This window comes from Lutra lutra, chromosome 11 (assembly GCF_902655055.1).
Source record: "Lutra lutra chromosome 11, mLutLut1.2, whole genome shotgun sequence".
NCBI lineage: Eukaryota > Metazoa > Chordata > Mammalia > Carnivora > Mustelidae > Lutra > Lutra lutra.
Window position 1 is genome coordinate 11,583,528 of NC_062288.1, and position 20,044 is coordinate 11,603,571.

Here is a 20,044-nt window from a genome sequence, read left to right on the forward strand (position 1 = left end):
GAGTGTAGCTGCAAGTATGGGAGTGGTGGACACCACAGCAGAATGAAGAGGTCAGGGTCAAATTTACTCCCCCACCTCAAATAGTATACATCGCCAGACCATATGTGCCCCGTGGGTCACTGCTTGACCTTTAAGGAAACTCAAAGAAGGCTGAACATTGTCTCCAGGGAGATGGGAGATGATCCCGAAGGGGGTAGGGCAGACCGGGGCAGAGGGAGACTGAAGAGGTGAACCAGAAAGCCACAAGAAGGAAAAGCAGGAGAACTCTCCGGAAACAGATGCTCCTCACTCAACTGCTCTGTTTGTGACCCAGAAAGAGACATATTTTATCCGCTGGAGAAAATCCACTGAAGCTATCCAAATCGTCAGGAAAATCTACCAGACTGGCCCCAGGCCCACTGTGGGTGGGTTTCCTGTGGAGGGGGAGCTTGTCCTATGGGGCTCTGAACTTTGCAGAAATCCAGAGGGAGGGTTTGAGGTCTTCCCCGACTCCTGGGACTGGCCGAGGTCCAAGCCAATTACAGCTACATCTCCAAGGTGAAGAGGGACACAGCTGACATCTGGGTTACATTTATAATCCCAGTGTTCCAGGAAGATGGAAGAATAAATTACGGGGGTGCTGAGTGAGAGACCCTGGGGAGGGCACCTGTGGGATGCATACCCCCAAGCTGGCAACCAGCCAGTCCCCGTGGGGGTGCTCACATGGGGCCACTCTGCTCTCCACTCAGGGAGTGTTTCCCTCCCAGGGACACTCCTGAGATGTTTGTGCGGCCACGGATAGGCGGCATCCCCCAGTGCTTTCCCTCCATGCGCCCTGGCTGATGGGTGCAGCGCGCGCTGAACCACGATGCCAGGAAATGAGAGAGGGCAGCAGGAAACCGACATGGGCCGAGTGTTGCCCTCAGGAAGTCAAATCAGCTCAGTCTAGGAATCATTTGTCATGGCCCTGGGAGCACATCCAGGAGACAGCACTTGAGGAAATGAGGAGGTCAGAGTGGGGAGGGTGAGTTGCAGAGAGTGTATTGAGTGGGAGCCACTGGAGTCTGGAACCTTGGTTCTTGCTCTGTCTCCTTGTATGCCTCCCACTGACTTCCCCTCTCTTAATGACATCCAGGGACGGCTCTGTGCATCAGGTCTTTGTGGCCAGGGAGAGAGGGGGGCTGCCTTTTCTAGCTGCTCTCGCTCAAGGGCAGGTCAGTTAGGCGAACAAGGACAGGCTTAAGAAACCTTATTTTTGTTCTGGAACCAGGTGCTTAAAGGTAGGCAATATAGTATCTGAATTCCCACCATTTTTCAAGGTATTGAGAATCTCTAGGCAATGGCATGTAACTAGTACCTACAAACTTCTGAGACGATCAGATACCCCAATGGTTCTAGTTTCATTGTTAACTGTGCTCTCTTGCTGTAATTCAGAAAGGTTTGGTAATGTTGGGGAGGCTAGTTATGCTGTCTGTAAGTAGTTTATTTGCATGCCAGACCGAGGAGCCTCATGGGAAATAACTCACCGTAAATGAAGAAAGCATGCAGCGGGTAGGCTTGGTCCAATAGTAGAGTCTCACTGGTGGATGGGTAGGTGAGTACTTATCTGGGTGTGTGTAAATGTTTGCATCGCCATCATGAGAGCCTTTGTTATCTTCAGTTTAGGGACATGAAAGAGGTGTCAGTCCTCAAGCAAAAAAAAGGTCCTAAGCACTTCCAAGCAATTTTCAAAAAGAAAATTGGTTAAGCTATTCATACATTATGAACAATATTCTGAGCCTTGTGATCAAGTATAACCCCAGAGACCAAGAAGAGTCCGTCTCGTCACGCAGGCATGGGATGTATGGAAATTCAGAGTAGTGGGGATGCCTGAGAATATGGGTGGATAGAAGGCATCACCGCCCCCCCCAGCAGGTAGCCCTATGATGGGCAACTGAGGCAAAGATGGTAGTCTTGCATTCACAGGAGGAGACCAGCACAAAAGAGGAAGAAAATGGCAGGCATCATGGTGGCTTTTTTTTTTTTTTTAAAGATTTTATTTATTTGACAGACAGAGGTCACAAGTAGGCAGAGAGGAAGGCAGAGAGAGAGGAGGAAGCAGGCTCCCTGCTGAGCAGAGAGCCCGATGCGGGGCTCGATCCCAGGACCCTGAGACCATGACCTGAGCCAAAGGCAGAGGCTTTAACCCACTGAGCCACCCAGGCACCCCTCATGGTGGCTTTTATACAGCATATGGGTTCATCCTTTACCTGGCGTGCAACTATCTCTTTTGTCTGGCCAAGAGGAATAGTGTCTGTCCCCTTGGACAAGGTGCTTAATCTCTGGGAATGCAAAGAGTAGGATTGCCTAGGTAAAGTGCAGCTGTGTTCAGCCACCTCCTTGGTAGGCTAAATAAAGTTTGTGTTATCGTGAATAATACCCAGATGAAAAACACAAATAGAATTCAGCAGATCTTGGTTGAACCCCTAGATCCTACCTTGCCTGAAGCTTACCTACGCACATACAGACTTTTCATCAACACCTTCCCGTCCCCTCCTTTAAATTTAAGTTCAGCCAATCTGAGTTGGAATTTTGTCCTTGCAGACAGGGGATTTTCAGTACACATGACATATCCCTTTGGCATTTCCCAACAATTAATTGGGGACCAGTGTGAGGAGATGGAAGAGCTACAGCGGTAAGGAAAGGCAAGAATGGTAGTTATGCACAGCACACACGACAGGGCAAAGAAATGCAGGGGAGCGTCTGGGATTTGTTCTCAGGCCCATCCTTTGTCCTCTCGTTGCATATCCTTAACACCCACCCCCCCGCAACTATGTCTTTCAATGTTATTATGAATTACTCCAGAAAAAAGATATGTTGCAGTTCTAACTCCGGGAACAGCAGAATGTGATCTGATTTGGAAAGGGGGTTGTTACAGATGTACTCAGTTAAGATGAGGTCATGCTGGTCTAGGGTGGGCTTCTACTCCTGTCTGACTGATGTCCTTAGGAAGAGGAGAGAGAGACACGGGGAGCATGCCGTATGATGAGGGAGGCATGAGTAGGAGGGAAACAGCTTCAAGCCAGCGAATGCCAGGGACTGACACACACCAACCAGAAGCTAGGAAGAGGCAAGGAAGGATCTTTCTTTAGAGGTTTCAGCGGGAGCAAGGCCCTGCTGAGACTTTGATTTTGGGACTTCTAGCCTCCAGAACTATGAGACAATAGATTTTTGCTGTTTTAAGCCATCCAGGTTGTGGTAGTTTGTTAAGGCAGCCCTAGGAAGCAAATACCAATATCTTCAAGTCTCCTACTTGATCCAATTTTTGCGAAAGAAGAAAAAAAAATCTGTCTTACACGCTTAATCATTTTGAAGACTCACTATATTAAAATTTCCCGGGATATTTGCATTTGAAAAGAGAACTGATGAGACAGAGCAATAATGAATGTAACCATGGTGGAGTTTTAAATATGGAGGAAGGGCAACCTCAGAGCCCAGCACATCTGTAAGTGCCTGTTCATCATTACACGCAGGTTCCAGTGTTTTCAGCGTGGTTTTGGGATTTTTTGAGATGTCTTAGGAGCCCCTGCAGAAAAAGGGTGGGTGAAAAGAGAAAGGCAAGCAGGCTGGGCTCTGAGACCCTATCACTCCAATTATGACGGGAGTTACTCTCTTTTTTTATACTTTAGGATTCCATAGAAGATTTCATTGGGAAGAAGAGTTCTTGTGTTAAAATAGAAAGTCATAGCATAATGGCATTCTTTAACTCACACTAAGGCAAATCATTTTTTTTTTTTTTTTAACTCCACCATTTTGCAAAATGTGCCCACTTATATGTTTACCACTAAGGCGGAGAGCGGTCAGGCTCCGCCAAGGACCTAAAGTGGAGAAATGGCCAGCACCTTTCCCTTTTATTTTTTCCCTATTCCGATGGGCAAAAGAGGAGAGAGATTAGCTGCCTTTTCTTTGTTCTTGTCTTTTAGAAAAGTGCGAATCGAGATCTTCATCCAAAATGTGCTGTTTTAAGTAAAAGTCAAAATATCTAGTTTATTCAAGTTGTTGATTTATTGGCTGTCTTTCTTCTTTTTATTTATTTTTTGCCAGTGGGTGAACAGAGGAGGCTATCGGGATGTACTATTTGCATTCATGTGATTGAGGCAGAAGCAGTACTCGAATACAAAAAAAAAAAAAATTGTGACTGACGCTGGGGGAGTTTGCAGAATAGCTTGCAGGTCTTTGCAGTCGCAGAGGATGATAATAATTCTTACACATTTGTGTCCCTTTCTACTTTCACATGCATTATCTCATTGCAAACCCACACACATCCTGGGAGGTTTGTGGCCTGCTTTTCCTATCATCATCCCACAGATGGACTCAGGGCCCACGGAGCCTCAGAGAATACTCCCTGGCCTGGGCCTGAGGCCAGTTAGTGATGGGAAGCTGGGACCACCACCCAGGTATCCTGAGACACCCCCCCCCCGGGGGGCGGGGCTCTGCGTGATGAGTGAATGGTGGTTTATTTATTTATATATTTTTTCCAAAGAGTGCTAAGATAGAGAGAGGAATCTTAAAAGAAATGGCTCAAAAGGACCTTCCCCTGCTTGATCTCCAGCTTCTACCATAAAAGCTGAAGTCAGGGTCTCCTTCGGTCTAGTCTTTGAGATAAGCCGCAAGTCTCAGGAAACAAATAGTGAATACCACCATCAATTTCGTTAGAAAATTCTCCAGTTAAGCATTTGAATCTCAAAATGCTCTTCAAATCATAATAGCTAATCATTCACCCACCCACGTTCTTCCTTCAGTCAAGCAGCTCAGCGAGTGAACACAAGTGTGCCCTCAGCTCCCTGCATGGCTGGCGGGCGGCTGGTGGGTGGGGTAGACTCTCCGCTTACCCCGGGAAGAATGGATTTTGGAATGTCACAGGGTTTTCTTTTCTTTCTTTTTCCCCCCACCCCACCCCCCTTCGTCGCCGCCAATTCCTTTTTTCAGCTACAGGTCTAGGTCGGGTACATTCAAAGGGAACAGAGGAACGCAGCCTGCCCGGTTGAGGAAGGAGGGAAAATAAATTTCACTAGTATGGGCCGCTGCAAATAAATCCGGGACACTTTGTAGCTCGGGGGAAAGCACCACGTTGTCGTCCAGGCTCCCAAGCCGCGGGGTCTTTGTTTTTGTGTCCTTTTATGAAGTGGCCCATGGGGGCTGTAGGCTGTGTAGTGGGAGCTCCCACTTCCCAGATTTGGCCCCAAGGGCAGATGAGTCCGGTGGAGAGGAAAACCCTGAACTTCCAAAAGCATCCTCTGGCAAGCAAGGGAGTTTCAGGGTTGGCTTGGGGAAATGTAAAAGGCGGGGGGAGCAATGCGGGGTGTGATCAGAGAGAAAGGCCTTAAAAGAAGAAAGGGGAGCCCAAACTGGGAGCAAGAGAAAGGAGAGCAGAGGCGGGGTGGGAGGCGATGGGAGCAGACAGGACGCAACAAGGCGCGCGGGGCGCTGGGCTAGGGGCGGCGGGGGCGTCCGGGCGGGGCCGCGGGCGCCGGCGGGGAGGGCGGCCGTGACATCACGCTCGGGCCCCCTTCCCCTCACCGGGTGGGTGGGGCCTCGGCGCGCCGAGCGGGCGCGGGGTCAAGGAGGGGGAAGAGGAGGAGCAGGCATGAATATGTCTGAGTGAGGACCGGGGAGGGGCGGAGGAGGCGGAGGAGGCAGAGGGCGGGTAGAGGCGCGCGCGTGGCTCGGGGCGTCCGGGCTCCCCCCGACCCCCAGCCCCAGCCCCCGACCCTGGCCTGCGCGCCGCCTCCTCGCCGCCGCCGCCGCCGCCGCCGCCCGCGTCGCAGCTGGGACCCGCTCCCCGCGCGGGGACCCGGCGGGCGGGGAAGCGCGGGCCCCGGCGCGGCCTGGAAGGAGCGAGAAAGCAAAAGTAAGGCGAGCAGCACTCCAAGTTTTCCCAACTTCGCCCCCTGCGGCGGCAGGCGTCCTGCTGCTCGGCGCGTCCCCACTGCGCCGGCGAGTGGCAGAAAGAAAAGGGACGGGGCGGGGGCGGGGGCGGAGGCAGAGGGAGCGCGGGGGGAGAGGGGAGAGTCCGGCAACTTCTGTTAAAACTTGGGGGAGGAGGAGCGCGGGGAGGAGGAGGAGGAGGAAGCGGAGGAGAAGAGGAAAGGAGGGAGCGCGAGGGAGGGAAGCGAGAGCCGAGGGACAACTTTTCCACCCCGTGAGTAGCGCCGGAGGCGCGGGGTCGGGGCGGGGGGCTCCTCCACCCTGCGCGGGCGGCCCGGCCGGGATGGGACCGTCTTCCAGAAAGTCGATTGGATGTCAGGAGGGGACTGCGTTGGGGGCTCGCTTTCTTTCTCTTTCCCCTCCCTCCCGCGGGTGAACCAAATCAGAACTGTCACTCAGGGCCTGTGAGTCAGAAGGGATCGGATTACACGATCCCTGAAACCGATGCCTGAGCTGCACGAGCGGGAGGGAGCGGGCAGGGGCAGCGCCACCGGCACCGGCGCGCTCGCACACTCGCCCTCGCGCACACTCGCCGCCCGGACTCGCCCTCGCCGCTCGCCCGCCCTCCCCGCGCGCCCGGCGGCCGCCCGCGCCGCACCATGCCCGCGGTGGGCGCACCCCGCGCCCGACCCGGCCGCTCGCCGTAGCCCGAGCCGCCCGCGGCCGCGCGGAGCCCTGAGCCGCCCGCCTGCGCCTCGGACGTGGGTCTATGGGAAGTTCGGGGACTTGACAGCCGTCGCCGCCGCAGGTACGTCCCGCCCGAAGTTCTTTGTTCCGCGGGCCGGACACCCGGCAGCCCGCTCTTGCGGCCGCGCCCGCGCCTCGGGGTCGAGAGGGGGGTCCCAGACGCTGGGAGCAGGAGGAAATGAAAATGGCTGTCAAAAGGCGCCCAGATTTGGAGAGCAACCCGCGCGGCGTCGGAGCGAAGCTCTTGCATTCGCTTCCTCCTCCTCGGAGCTCCCTTGCCCAGCCCCTGAGCCCAGAGACGGACCGGAGAATTTCCCATCCCGGAGGGGGACGAAGTTTGCAGCAGCCGCGCCCCCGCTCCCCGCCCGGAGCCCCGGCGCCCTCCCTCGTCCGGCTGCGTCTCCCCCATCGGGTGGCGGGCGCAGGCGGCGGCGGGCGGCGAGGTGGGTTTGCGCGGGGAGCGCCGCTGCGTGGGCCGCCCGCAGCCCGCGCCGCCTCCGGGGGGCGGGGGTGTGGTGTGCGCGGATGCGGAGGGGCGCGCCGCTGTAGTCGGAGAGGAAAAGTGAAAGTTGTACCATCTGTGTATGATTTGGGATTCTTTTATTTCTCTTCCTTTCCAGGGACAGCGGAAAAAAGAGAGAGAGAGAGAGAGAGACAGGGAGAAAAGAAAAGAAATGAAAGCGCGTTAGAAGCTGCAGGGAGTGAGTGCGGGGGTGCGTAATCGTGTCCAGTGCAGTAGTCATTCAGGAGGCCGCATTTTCGCAGGGCAGAGCTGGGTATGAATTGCTCTGCAGGGAACAGTTACTTTCTGGAGTTGCAGAGGGAAAATGGGCGGGAGGAAGTCGAGAGGGAGTAAATATTTACCCCAAACTTGGAGAGTTTGTGAAGCGACTTTTAAGCAGATTGCCAGATGCCAGAGAGCACCAGCGCACACCCCGGCCTTTTATCCTTCCCTGAACTTTGTGCTCCTGTCCTTGATTGCACCTCCTTCAGGAGATGCCCTCCGGAGAGGGGCTGGACCCCGGCTTCCCTTGCTGACCCCGCTAGAGAGAGGATCAAGGAGGCATCTCCCTCCTGCCGCCCCCAACTTCTCATTCCCTGGTGTGCGGTGCCGAATGGATTCTGGCCTTGGGTACAGTATTTGTGGCCCTCTGCCAGTTTATATGTACATATATTTATGTAAAACATTTTCTCCCAGCTCTTTGCCAGCTGTTCCACATTTTCCAGCTGCCAGTTCAATTTGAAATGATGGACTGTCCGCATCTCCAAGTAAAAGAGCCCTTTAGCCGGAGGTATGGAGGGCCGGCCTCTGTGCAAAGACATGGGCAGTGCCATTATCTGGACGGGTATTATTAGTTCTAAAAAACACCTTCTGCTTTCCTTTTCCTCTCCTCCTTCCTCTCTCCCCAATTAGTCTTTCCCAGAGCAGTCTGCTGGAAATTCACAATAACTAGGCTTTCCCTCCAAATGTGATTTTGCCCAAAATTTGGATGAGGCCATTTTCCCCCCCCCATCCTGAAATGTGTGTCTGGTGGAAATAAATTAACTTTTAAAAAGGGTTCCAGCTTGAATGTGTTGGGCATGGCTGGTGGGGGCCTCTGCCATGGCCAGCTGAAATGATCTCATTTCGGTCTGTTTAAGGCAGAAACTGTTCATCGTTTCCATGTTACACTTTTTAGGTTGTTTGATGTCTTAGCATAGTATAGACTGAAATCTTCAAGAATTGGCCTAAAGTATTAATTCTGAGTATTTATGTAATTGTTCTGTAATTTGAATAGGTGCCTTATTGATTGATTCCTGTAATTATTTCATTTAGGTTTTAAATTAAAAATTAATAATAGTCTGACAGTTTCTTAATTACATGTGTCAAGATTATTTTGAAGGAAGAAAATGCTCTGTTTTAAAGTAGTGAAACAACCTCGAAATCTCTTCATTTTTCTAAAGCAGAACAGTATTACAGTCGAGGGGCAATATTAAAGCTGCGGTGCTTGGTCTTAACAATGTAAACTGTGTGAAGTAGCTAAAGAATTTGTTTACGTTAGGAAATATTGGTCTTAATAATGTGGTACACAGATGCTTTCGCCAGTTAGACTATAGTCAGACCTAAAGCAAACATGAAATAACATTTAAATTAGTTGTAATAGCATACTTACTGAGAGAAGAGAGTTTATTTTATACTAAAAGCTATTTAATTAGAAACTCCCTGCCTAAGGGGAGATCCTTTCAGGGTCTATAATTCTTAAAGTCAGCCTCGGGGAGCTTTGGTTTAAGATGCCTGGAGGAGTCCAATGTGAGAGGTGTCTAGTGAAATTTCACACATGCAGAAGCACTTTACAAGGTATAGATTGTGTTATTATTCATGGGCTAGCTGGTCCGACTCAGATACCTACCATTTCCCAGCACCTTTGACGTGTGTGTATTCCTTGATCGAGCCCTGATATAAACACACTTTCACCGTATGCCTCATTTACAAAGGACTACAGACAGAAATGAGAAAATTCAGTACTGATGAAAAATGGCTCTGTTGAGTTATTTCATTACTTATTTAATGAAAGACTCATTAATTTATCAACTTGATGCCCGAGCCTAAAAGTTGGACTTTCCTTTGTTTCTTGGCCCCTTTTCTTAATTACCTGCACACTGGAAGGGTTTCAGACTTCCTCTGTGCTTAGCCTTTCTGAGGTCCCTCCCTGGATGTAAGGTATCCTGCTTACTGAGACCACCCCCCCCCAACCTTTTTGAGGCTAGAGTTTGGAAGTGTAGGAAAGGAAACAATTTAATGATCATTGTTCCATGCACTCACTTATATGGAGACAGTAATGGACTAAGGAAAACCAGTCTTGAAGGAGAAGTGAATCACTGAGTCATGAAATCCTCAAGAAAACCTTAGCAGTGGAATGTTAATGCTTTTAGACTATAGTAGATTATCTTAAAAGTCAGACTTTTCTTCTTTATGCAATTGTTGTAAATCCCCAGCTAAAGAGTGCTTTGAAGGAGGTTTTAGTTTTGCTGGCTTTCATAGTCCATAGTCGGTCTGACTTGTTTTGGAAGATTCAAGAAATTTTCTGCCAACTTATATCATGAGAAGCAATTACAACGCTGAAATGACTAGAGAGGAAGTGTGTGTGTGTGTGTGTGTGTGTGTGTGTGTGTGTGTGTGTGTGTGTAAATTTAATTTGTTAAGCAAAATATTCCACTCATGATGACTTCAGGTTGTCTTTTCATTAAAAGCTAGTAGAAGATGCTGCCCTTCACTTGATGTCATTTTCCGAGAGGAAAATTGATTTGTTCGAGTTTCAAAGCAAATAAAGGGAGACAGAATAAACAACAACAGGGCAGGGGTACTGCTGCAAACTTTTTCAAGTACTTTCAGTGTATTTTTCATCTTTACTTTTATGTGATGAGCCTGTGAAATAGAGCTGTAGACTGGCGAAGACTTTAAATGAAATTTCACACTTTGATGATTTTTTTTAAACTTTGATATATTGACAGCAAAAGGAGCTGCAAAGCTTTTATATAACTTGAGCAGTAACGCCAAGCAGCAGTCAAACGTCTCTATGCATTTGTGTTTAACTGCAGAAGAAAAACATGTCCATGGGCAGTAGAGGTTCTTATCAACCCCCTAATCCCAGATCCCAGCAAACCTTGAGGGCATGCCTCAGATCTTACTGAAATCACTGTAGACTCCCACAGTTTGCAGATTAAATATGCTATGTGTTCCTGGCTCCAACAACAGTTTTATGAGCTCACTAAGCTTCCTGTTTTAAGATCCTTTTCTTAAGTTTTTAGGAGCTGCTAAAGGCAATGCTGTCTGGAGTAAGTAGTGTTGTTAATTTAGAGACACTTCGGATATTTCGTTCTCTCTTTAAAAATTGCCAAAATTATTTGTAAATTGAAGGGCTCGTTAGGCGGGGAAGAGGGAAGAGAGCCCTTTTGAAAGAGATGGGATGTTAGATGCTTGCCTAAGTGCAAACTTCACGTGGTGTCTCAATTGTTCTGAAGCACTCTTCCTTCACCCAACCCCTTAAAATTAGACTTTTTCCACTTGTAATTCCAAATGTACTATATTTCAGTGCCACACTTCTTAGTTACTCGTGACCACTTCTAAGTTGTTTTTTTTTTTTTAACGTGAAAGTGTTTTTTGTTCCATGTGTGTATATTTCAACCCGACAAACGTCCCAGAAAATCTATGGCTCTCTAAAGAAACTGAATGAACACGCCATTACATATAGTTAATAAGGTGGCACTGGAACATTCCAGCCCCCTCCTGAAAGGCAACATTGTGTGGAGCTCCACATCTGCATCTGTCGTATCTATGGTCGTGTCCTCCTATAGGGCACTTTTGCATTTTGCATAAGAGTCATAATTACCAAAGAAAATACTTACATCATCGTCCAACAACATGTCATCTAATTCCCCAGAGAACTCAGCCAATTTTGTGCTTAAAGGTTATTCAATGAATGAAATTGTGAAAGCCCATTTGTCAAAGTACTGCATGGTTTCTGTTAGTTTTCAAGCCCCAAATTCATTGTCTGCCCTGGCCCGGCCATTAGTCATCAGTGTATTAGCGTTGCCTTCAGGCCATGCTGCCCCGCACTTCTTCACACCATTATAGCTTTGAAAGTGTACTCTGTCGACTTGTAGAATTACTGCTCTGATTTCCGCTTGGCTGGGTTTGAGGTAAGTCCCCTCCCTACCTTCTAGCTGACTGTAATCCTTGCTTTCTTTTAAAGCTCCTTCACAGAGATTTAGGGGAGAACTTTCTTAAGGGCCCTGTTGGCATCATACTGTGGTTTTGTTGTGGCATGCACTGTACCTATAAATCGTACCTGAAGTAAATTGGATTGATTGCTGGCCTGAAACAGCTTTGGGGCTTTTCTTTTCTTTCTTTTTTTTTTTCTCCTTTTCTTTACTTTTTTTTTTTTTTTTTTTTTTTTTTTGATGGGAGGGGGTGACAGTGTGCCTGTATGTGAGAGAGAGAAAAAGGGAGGGAGGGAGAGACTGAGAAAGATGTATTGTTTTAAATAGAAGCATTTGATTGTATATATTTGAGTCATTTTTATGCCACAAAATTAAATAATGGGAGACAAATGTAACTTTGAAGCTCTAGCTGTTGACATACCTTCAGAATGCAGTGAGATCTCTTAGGTGCTTAGTTTCATTGGCACGTTTTAGCTTTAGCCACTTTGACTGGTTTTGAAGATTGCATAAAATATCTAGCGATATTCCAGGACACCTACTGGTTTTTACAACAAGGGACAGCGTCTGCTCCCAACTTGGATGCAAGATAACTTTCCAAAAAAGCAGTCACGAAGGCATGCGACGGTTAAACCGTCTTATTGATTTCATTTGGTGATATTTTTAAAAAGAGTAACTTCCATCTCAGGAGAGCTACCTGTGTGGAGAGAAAGCTCAGCCAGCCTCCTGAGAAGGAAGCAGTAATGAACTCCCATGAATGGAAACCTGAATGGAGTGGCCAGGAGTGTGGACCAGGTCGTGCACCTCAGAGCAGCATCTGCTGTTTGAACTGTGGGTGTTCAAATGAAATTCCATTCCCAGGCATCTCACTGGCAGAGTGCACGGGGAGTTTGCACTGACCGTTTTGTAGCTGATCGAGGGTGTGGGGGGCTGGTGTGAACGCTAACCTGAAGAATTCTGTCTGCAAATAAGCCAAGTTTATAGGCTCAGAGGACCAGGGCGTGGCTTGTACTGAATAAGATTTGATGAAACATCTGTACATTTTTGAAAATTTGCCTTTAAAACTGCATCTAGGATTCAGGAATCACAAGCTTAAAAGTCGGAAGGTTAAAGTATGCTGAACACATCACCAAAAAAATGCACCGAGTATCTCTGAGATATCTGTAGCTGATTTTGACACCCAACAGGTATTACCAGTCTAGGATTTGTGATGGTTTAAAAGTAAATTACTAATTCATGGGACATGAATAGCAGACATCCGTCCCCTGAAGCGTCATTGTAAAGACGCACGTGGCTTTAGGAACCAAAAGTTAGGTCAATTCCAGAAGAAAAATTTTTAAATTGAGGATTTTTTTTTCTTGTGAAAATGTGTGAAAACTTTTTTTTTTAAAGATTTTATTTATTTATTTGACAGAGATCACAAGTAGGCAGAGAAGCAGGCAGAGAGAGATAGGAGGAAGCAGACTCTCCGCTGAGCAGAGAGCCAGATGCGGGGCTCGATCCCAGGACCCTGGGATCACGACCTGAGCCGAAGGCAGAGGCTTTAACCCACGGAGCCACCCAGGCGCCCCAATGTGTGAAAACTTTTAATTCCCATAAACCTCTGTGAAGTGAGACAAGGAACACCTTTGGGCAGACGTGATGTTTTTGTGTGATATGTGGGTTTCAGAGAAATGCAGCTTTCATGAGCTTAGCTGGTCTGGGGACAGATAAGTGACTTCTAGATCTCACTTTCTGTCTGGGGACTGCCTGTCTCCAGCACCCCACAGCAAGTGGGGGGGCCAGCTTGCTCCGCATTATTGCTCATTTGTTAATGGCACCTAGCCATGCAGGGTGCTTCCTGCAGAGCCTAACCAGAGTACGTTGGTTGGTGTTTCCCAGTTTTGCAAAACTCGGGGATGGTAACAGGTATTAAATCACGACCTTATACTCCCCTCGAATATTTCTCCCAGAGTCCTACTGGCAGCAGAGAGAGTCAGAGCAGCTGATGCTCTTTTGTTTTAAGTACAGATGGCAGACAAGTAAAACGGGCGCACAGAACGCCATTTGCGATGCCACCCATAATAGCAGTGGTCATTTCATGTCCAAGAAGATTTTTAGCAGTTGAAGGTAAATATGTGGAGTTTGTAAAAGTTTAGATGTCATTGATTTACTTAAGCCAAATTCACTTCATCCATAGCCAGGCAGTGATTTCCCCTTAGAATAATTCCATTCCTTTTACAGTAATTCCATTTTGGGATGTCTATCATGAATACTGCTTATCTGAGATTAGGAGTCTCAGAAATATAGGAAAGAAAGATTGAAAACAACAGGCAGCAGATTGGAGGAACCTTCTAGGCTACCAAAGACCACTTCTGGCAACTTGAACAGCTCTCTTATTTGCAGGCAAGGCTTTAGGCTTTTCTAATTAATGAAAAGTCAAATTATATGGAAAGGTAAAATAATCCTACATTCAAAAATACTATAATTAAAGATTCATGAAGGTTTCATTAAGAACTTATGAAGTGAGCTTCTTTTCTTGCAGAAAAGGAAAGCAGTGCAGACAGGGAAGGGTGAGGAGAGAAAAGAAAGCTGTTGGTGTGGGTCACAGGTTCTGCATATCTAATGGATTTGAAGTTCAGGAAGATAGTTGGAGCGCAAGGAAATTCCACCACATTACAAACCTGTAAGAGATTTTCTACAATGCGTGTTTACATGAAATCCGCTGAAACATTTTAAATTCCCTCAATTTTGTTCTGTGAAACTCAGACCATTTTGTACTTTCAGAATTGATCTGAAGTTAAAATCAGCATTAGTTTGTGCTTCTTGATTTTCCCTCCCTCTTTCTGAAGGATTTTCATTAATGCTACAGGGAGGTACAGCTATTTAATAGGAATTTTACCTTAACAGTTGCTCCAAGAGTAGCATCTTGAAGTAGCAGTTAATCTGCTAGTAATAAAATGTGAAAGCAATGTCACTGCTCCGTGATACAGGGGAGACCCCTCAGAAATCCTTACACAGGCTGGCTCCTTCTGGCTTTTTAAAACATGAGCACATTAGGGAGATCATTCAGCTTATAAATATACAGGCAGGTGTAAGTAAATGTAATTTCTCTGGAGGAAAGCGTTATTCCACTTGAGCAATAGTTCCCTAAGCTGCACAGAATAATTTCTCACTTAAGGCCTAATCATGGTGCTGTTAAGAGCACTGCTCTGCCCAGTGGAATGCCTTCTCTCTGATCCCTCATTGGCTGTTTTAACCCATCAGAAACGCCTCAGGTTCCCACATCAAGCTTTTAACTTAGTTTTTTACATCTTTAAATGCATTAAGACGAAAATGAAAGAGAATTATTGCCCAGGTTCGGGCAACTTAAAAATAAACCAACTGAATTAGGGAGATAAGTTGTCTGCTGTTCACAAAGGATGTATTATCAGTTTATAACTACTGCTTCAGTTCTCCTTAGATGAGAAAGTCGTATACAGCTCAAACATTTTGCATGTTGGTTTTAGCCCTGGTGCGGTCTTTAAAAATTTTTTCTGTGTAAGTGGTGAAGAAATCCTACTTGTGTGGCTCCCAGGTTTCACTGCAGGGCCCTGCCATGGGAAAGGCTGACTTTTGCCCATGTTCCCAGAACTGTGATTTTTCATCCTCCCCATTGACTAAGTAAAGCCTCCTGGTGGAGGCTGAACTTTGGAACCCCACTGAGCGCCCCCCTCCCTGCGAGACAAGGAGCTGTGTCTTCGCCCTGAACCATTCACAACGCCTGAATCGGCTTAGGGCAGCAGGAGGAGAAACAACACTTGGGGGCCAGGTTAGGTTAATGGACGGTGAGTTGGAAGTTTGGGGAGTGAAGCCCACCAGTGTTCCCCAGTGTTTTAGTACAATGAGAAGCACAGGGTGTTTCATTGCAAAGTACCTGGAAAGTTGCACCTCCCTGGGTTCAGCTGGTGCAAACAGCTGTGAATGAAAGCAGGGCTCCCGCACCTCCCCGGATTCAGCTGGTAGAACAGCTGTGCGAAGGAGAGAGCAGGGCCACCTCGGACAACTGTCTGCTGGAAATGCTGCCGGGCCAGCTGCAGACAAGAGCTTTCCAATGCCCGGGACCATTCCCAAGGAGCAGGGCAGCCAGGGCGATCAAAGTGATAAGGGACGCTTCTCCCTGCACAGAGGCCCTGGCCGGTGGCGACCGTTCAGCCCCGTTCAGCCCCGTTCAGCCCGCCGTTCGCACTTCCGGGAATTCGGCTCGGAGCGGGGCTGCCGGTGCTCCCCGCGGCCCCCGCCACCCCCCGCGGCTTCTGGGAGCCGGGCCCGTGCGGCGGCGCGCGGGGCCGGGGGCAGCCGGGCGGACGCGGGGGCGCGGCGCCCCGGAGGCGCAGCCGAGGCGCAGAGCCCTCTCCCGGGCTGAGTGCGGCGGCCGACTGGGGAGCGGCCGGGGGTCCGGAGCGCCGCGCGCCCGCCGAAACGCCGGGGGTGGCGCAGAGAAGTGGGACAGCGGTGAGGACTGGGAGCCCGGGACCGTCCGCGGTACCGCACGCAGGCCTGCGGGCGCGGAGGCGCAGGCCGAGCCCGGGAGCTCTCCCGAACTGACCACGGTCCATAGCCTGCGGAAGGATGACAGTAACCGGGACTCGTCTTGGCCGCGATCAAAGTTCTGGGGGTTTGTTCTGTTTTTTGTTTTCTTCACTGCAGCTCCAAAGACAGGGCCCCTGGAGGCTTTCTGTGCGAAAGCGCCGTTTCAAACCTAAGTCCCCACAGGCCTGGCCCCGTGGGGTCTGTTGCACGTGGAGCCGTGCACGAACTCCACCTTGACCTGGTCGGGGGCCCCAGCAAGCGTGCAGAGGCTTCCTGGTGTAGGAGGTTGATGCAGGTTCGGATTTATAACTCAGAGACAGAAGACCACCTGCAGGCAGGTTGCTGGTGGGTGAACGAGTAGGTTTGAGAATAAGATCTGGAATGAATTGTGCCCTGGGTTTAGGCCTCCGGGAAATGCCAAAGGTTCAGGGACAGCTGAATGGGGAGAAGCCATGACTGCTTTCAGGAAGGAATTTTTATCCCAATATTTATTTACTTATGCACTGCGAGTTCCTTGGCGGTTTTGTTTTGTTCATATACTCCAGCTGCTGGGACTTCCAACCTCTCAGCTACAAATAGTTTTTTTCCCCCCATAAGCATAAAAAGTGAAGGGGCATGCCAGCAAACCTCGCTGGTAATGTTGCAAGTGCTACAAGGGGCCTAGGAGCAGTGTGGAGCTCTGAGAGGAGGAAACGCGGAGGGGTGAGGGTGGGGTGGGCAAAGTCGCCTTTCATTCCCATCTAAAAACCAGTGGCATGTTTTCCTCAGAGGAAAATCTTTGAAGTGAAGCAGAACTGAAAAGTTTTCCTCGCAACTTATGTTCTAAACAAATTATATGTTCTTATTTTAAGAAATCCCAGGTTTTAAAACCTGGTTTCAGTTAGTTTCAATATCCCACAACGAAGTTTTACTGGTCACTTCTGTATTCAGGCCCTCAAATATCAAATCAGGACTGAGTTTCCAAACTGGGCTTAATGTTCTATGAAAAAAAAAAAAGAAAAAAAAAAGAAAAACCACAATCAAACCTGCCACTGCAGCTAGAAGTAGACCCTTTTCTGCTAACTCTTCATGCATAGTTTTGATGAGGTGTGAGAGCCTAGAATGTTAAAACTTTCCCCTTTGTAATGGACAGGCACAAAGTTGTGTTTTTATCAGTGAAATAAGCTGATAGAACTTAGAGGGATATACAGGAAGCAGATGTCTACCTTGGCAAGTTGCCATTTTTATAGTCCTGTTCCAAGCCTAAACCACACTTTTAAATAATTAGTTACTAACTAATGAGATCCAAAAATAAGTTGTCAAAATAGAAGAAGGAGGTAGATCTTGAGTGACCAAGGGCCCATTTTTTAAAAAATCCCTTTCAAACAGGGGGAGGGGGTAGGAATTAGTATTCTCTAAGACCATTAATTAGTGCAATTTCAGTCAGTGCCTGGGGCTTTACCTCTTCTCACGTGAGCCTCTCTCTCTAGTGATGAGTACTTGGAGGGTTTATTGCTTTGTTAAAAGGAAGTCCTTTGCTTGGGGGAAAAACCAACAACTCCACAAAACCTAAGTTTGTCAAGGAACTTTGGTGACTTGTCACCTCACTAGTGTTAATTAGCTCCCTCTACTAAAAGAGAGACTTACTTCTTAGCCAGGAAGGAATCCCATCTCTTCATGATTTTTTTCTTCTTTCTGGTCCATTGGCTTGTTTCCATGTGCAGTGTTAACTTAGCAAACTCCACCCAGATTCGACCAATAAAACTGTATGGTGGGGGGGCACCTGGGTGGCTCAGTGGGCTAAAGCCTCTGCCTTCGGCTCAGGTCATGATCCCGGAGTTCTAGGATCGAGTCCCACATTGGGCTCTCTACTTGGTAGGGAGCCTGCTTCCTCCTGTCTCTGCCTCTCTGTCTTGTGATCTTGTGATCTCTGTCTGTCAAATAAACAAATAAAAAAAAAATCTTAAAAAAACAAAAAAACAAAACAAAACTGTATGGTGGGTTTTGAGGGGAACAATTATAGTAAATGCCTGTTTATCCAAAATGGGTGCGAATGGAGTGTTTTGGTGAAATATCCCTGCTAAAAACTAGGTAAAACTAGATTAAAAACTAGTTTTTGTGGACTATGTCAGTTTTCGAAGGAACACTGGATATAAAAGAAAAGATATGTAGCGCAGTCAATGGTGATCAAAATTGAAGACACTGCAGAATTGTCCGGGTCACCAGGTCCTCTCAGGATCATGTATTTATTTGGTACATATTCTTAGGGGTATGAGGTGCTAGGAAGATAAGACATGGCGCTTGTCTTCATGGAGCTTAGGATCTGGAGGGGAAGCTGGGCATGAAGCCATTCGGTAAAGATTCCGGAAGATGACTTCATTATTGTGATGGGCGCTGGGAAAGGCTCAGGGCAGGCTGTTGAAATTCAGTAGTCTGGGGGCGCCTGGGTGGCTCAGTGGGTTAAAGCCTCTGCCTTCTGCTGGGGTCTTGATCTCAGGGTCCTGGGATCCAGCCCCGCATCCGCATCAGGCTCTCTGCTCAGCGGGGAGCCTGCTTCCTCCTCTTTCTGCCTGCCTGCCTCTCTGCCTACTTGTGATCTCTGTCAAATAAATAAATAAAATCTTTAAAAAAAAAAAAGTTCAGTGGTCTGGGGTGCCATTCATCGTTTCTTTATCCGGTTGGAAAAGCTTCACAGGGTACCTGTTGCACTGGGTACATAGCAGTGAGGAGAACTGTGTGGAAACGTCCGCAAGCTTTGGTGAGCCAGGTGCTTACCGGTGGTGCTGGCTAAAATAAAAGTTCCGGGCACTACCTCCAAGACATCAGGGACTGGACCTGGGAATCTGAATGTCTTGCAAGCACTGTAGCAACACTGATCTGGGTGGCTCTTGTCCGACCTTGGGAATCAGTGCTCTGGATTGGGTTGGACTGTTCTCATGGCATACCATAAAGATGATCTTTCCATTAGTTTGGGGGGAGCTTTCTGAAAAATTAGAATCGTTCTGAGATCGTTAGAGCAAAAAGAGACTGTCCAAAGTCTCTCCTTCAGGGGTCCTCTGTCTGGATTCATGGAAGAGCTTGGAAGGCCTGTGATCCTTTGGAAATCAAATGTATACTCTTTGGTGTGTGTTAAAGGGTGTTTTTCTGGGGGAGAGGATCCATGACTTTATTATTTATTTTTTTTAAAAGATTTTATTTATTTATTTGACAGACAGAGATCACAAGTAGGCAGAGAAGCAGGCAGAGAGAGAGAGGAAGAAGCAGGCTCCCCGCTGAGCAGAGAGCCTGATGCGGATGTGGGGCTGGATCCCAGGACCCTGGGATCAAGACCTGAGCTGAAAGCAGAGGCTTTAACCCACTGAGCCACCCAGGCACCCTGATCCATGACTTTAAACATACTCTTAAAGAGGACTGTACCCACCTTCCCCCAAGGTTAAGGCCCAAGTCCCCGGGTGTGATTCTGGTCATGTGGCAGATGAGAAAACTGAGACACAGGGTAACTCCAGGGGGCACCACTCAGGTACCAGTCTCTGCAGACGCTAGGGCCTCTGGACCAGCACCTGGCCTCAGCCCAGTGGAAAGCTCAGCAGCTCCTTTGCTCTGGGACTTTGTGAGCCCTCTTTGAGGGATGTTTCTGAATTTGGAGTGGATCTCACAATTGATATGCAAATTCAACTCAGTGCTGCTTTTTTTTCTTTTTTGTTCTAGAAAAGCTGTTCTTAAGTAACTTGTGTGTTTTACAATGAATGACAGTGGATAATCAGGGCAAAGAAATGGAAGTTAGCAGAAGAGGGAGTTCTCTAGCTCTTAGCAGCCTCTGGACCTTAAGCCTTCCCAGTTACTTGAATTCCAGACCAAAGGGAGAATGGCTCACACAATAAAGAAAGACTTGGCAATTCCCTTGCAAGTCTGAGTTAAGGATGACTAGAAAGATTTCATCTGGTATTTCAACCCTTTCAGTCGGTTAAGCAGTTTTTATTTATTTTATTTTATTTCACTTACCGTTGTTTGGATTGAATACGGTGGCGTCTGCTAATGCCCACCATGAGTGTTGCATTGTAGACAGCTTGAGGAAAACTTGTGCTGGAGAGGACTGTTTTCATCTTGCATTCTTGGTAGGTGCAGCTCACGACTGCAAAAAAAAAAAAAAAAAGAACCAGAGAGAGTGAAAATTGATGAATGA

The 20,044-nt window shown here is 48.0% G+C and overlaps 1 protein-coding gene across 3 annotated transcripts in view; it reads left to right on the forward strand.

The window, feature by feature from the left end:
• The first annotated feature begins 6,169 nt into the window (after window positions 1-6,169).
• The window catches only part of GLI3 (GLI family zinc finger 3), a 265,100-nt gene continuing 251,225 nt past the window's right edge, over window positions 6,170-20,044 (forward strand). For all 3 annotated transcript variants that reach the window (XM_047694927.1, XM_047694928.1, XM_047694930.1), the window contains exon 1: window positions 6,170-6,694. The gene's annotated coding sequence lies outside the window, so the exon portion shown is untranslated. The remainder of the gene's footprint in view (window positions 6,695-20,044) is intronic.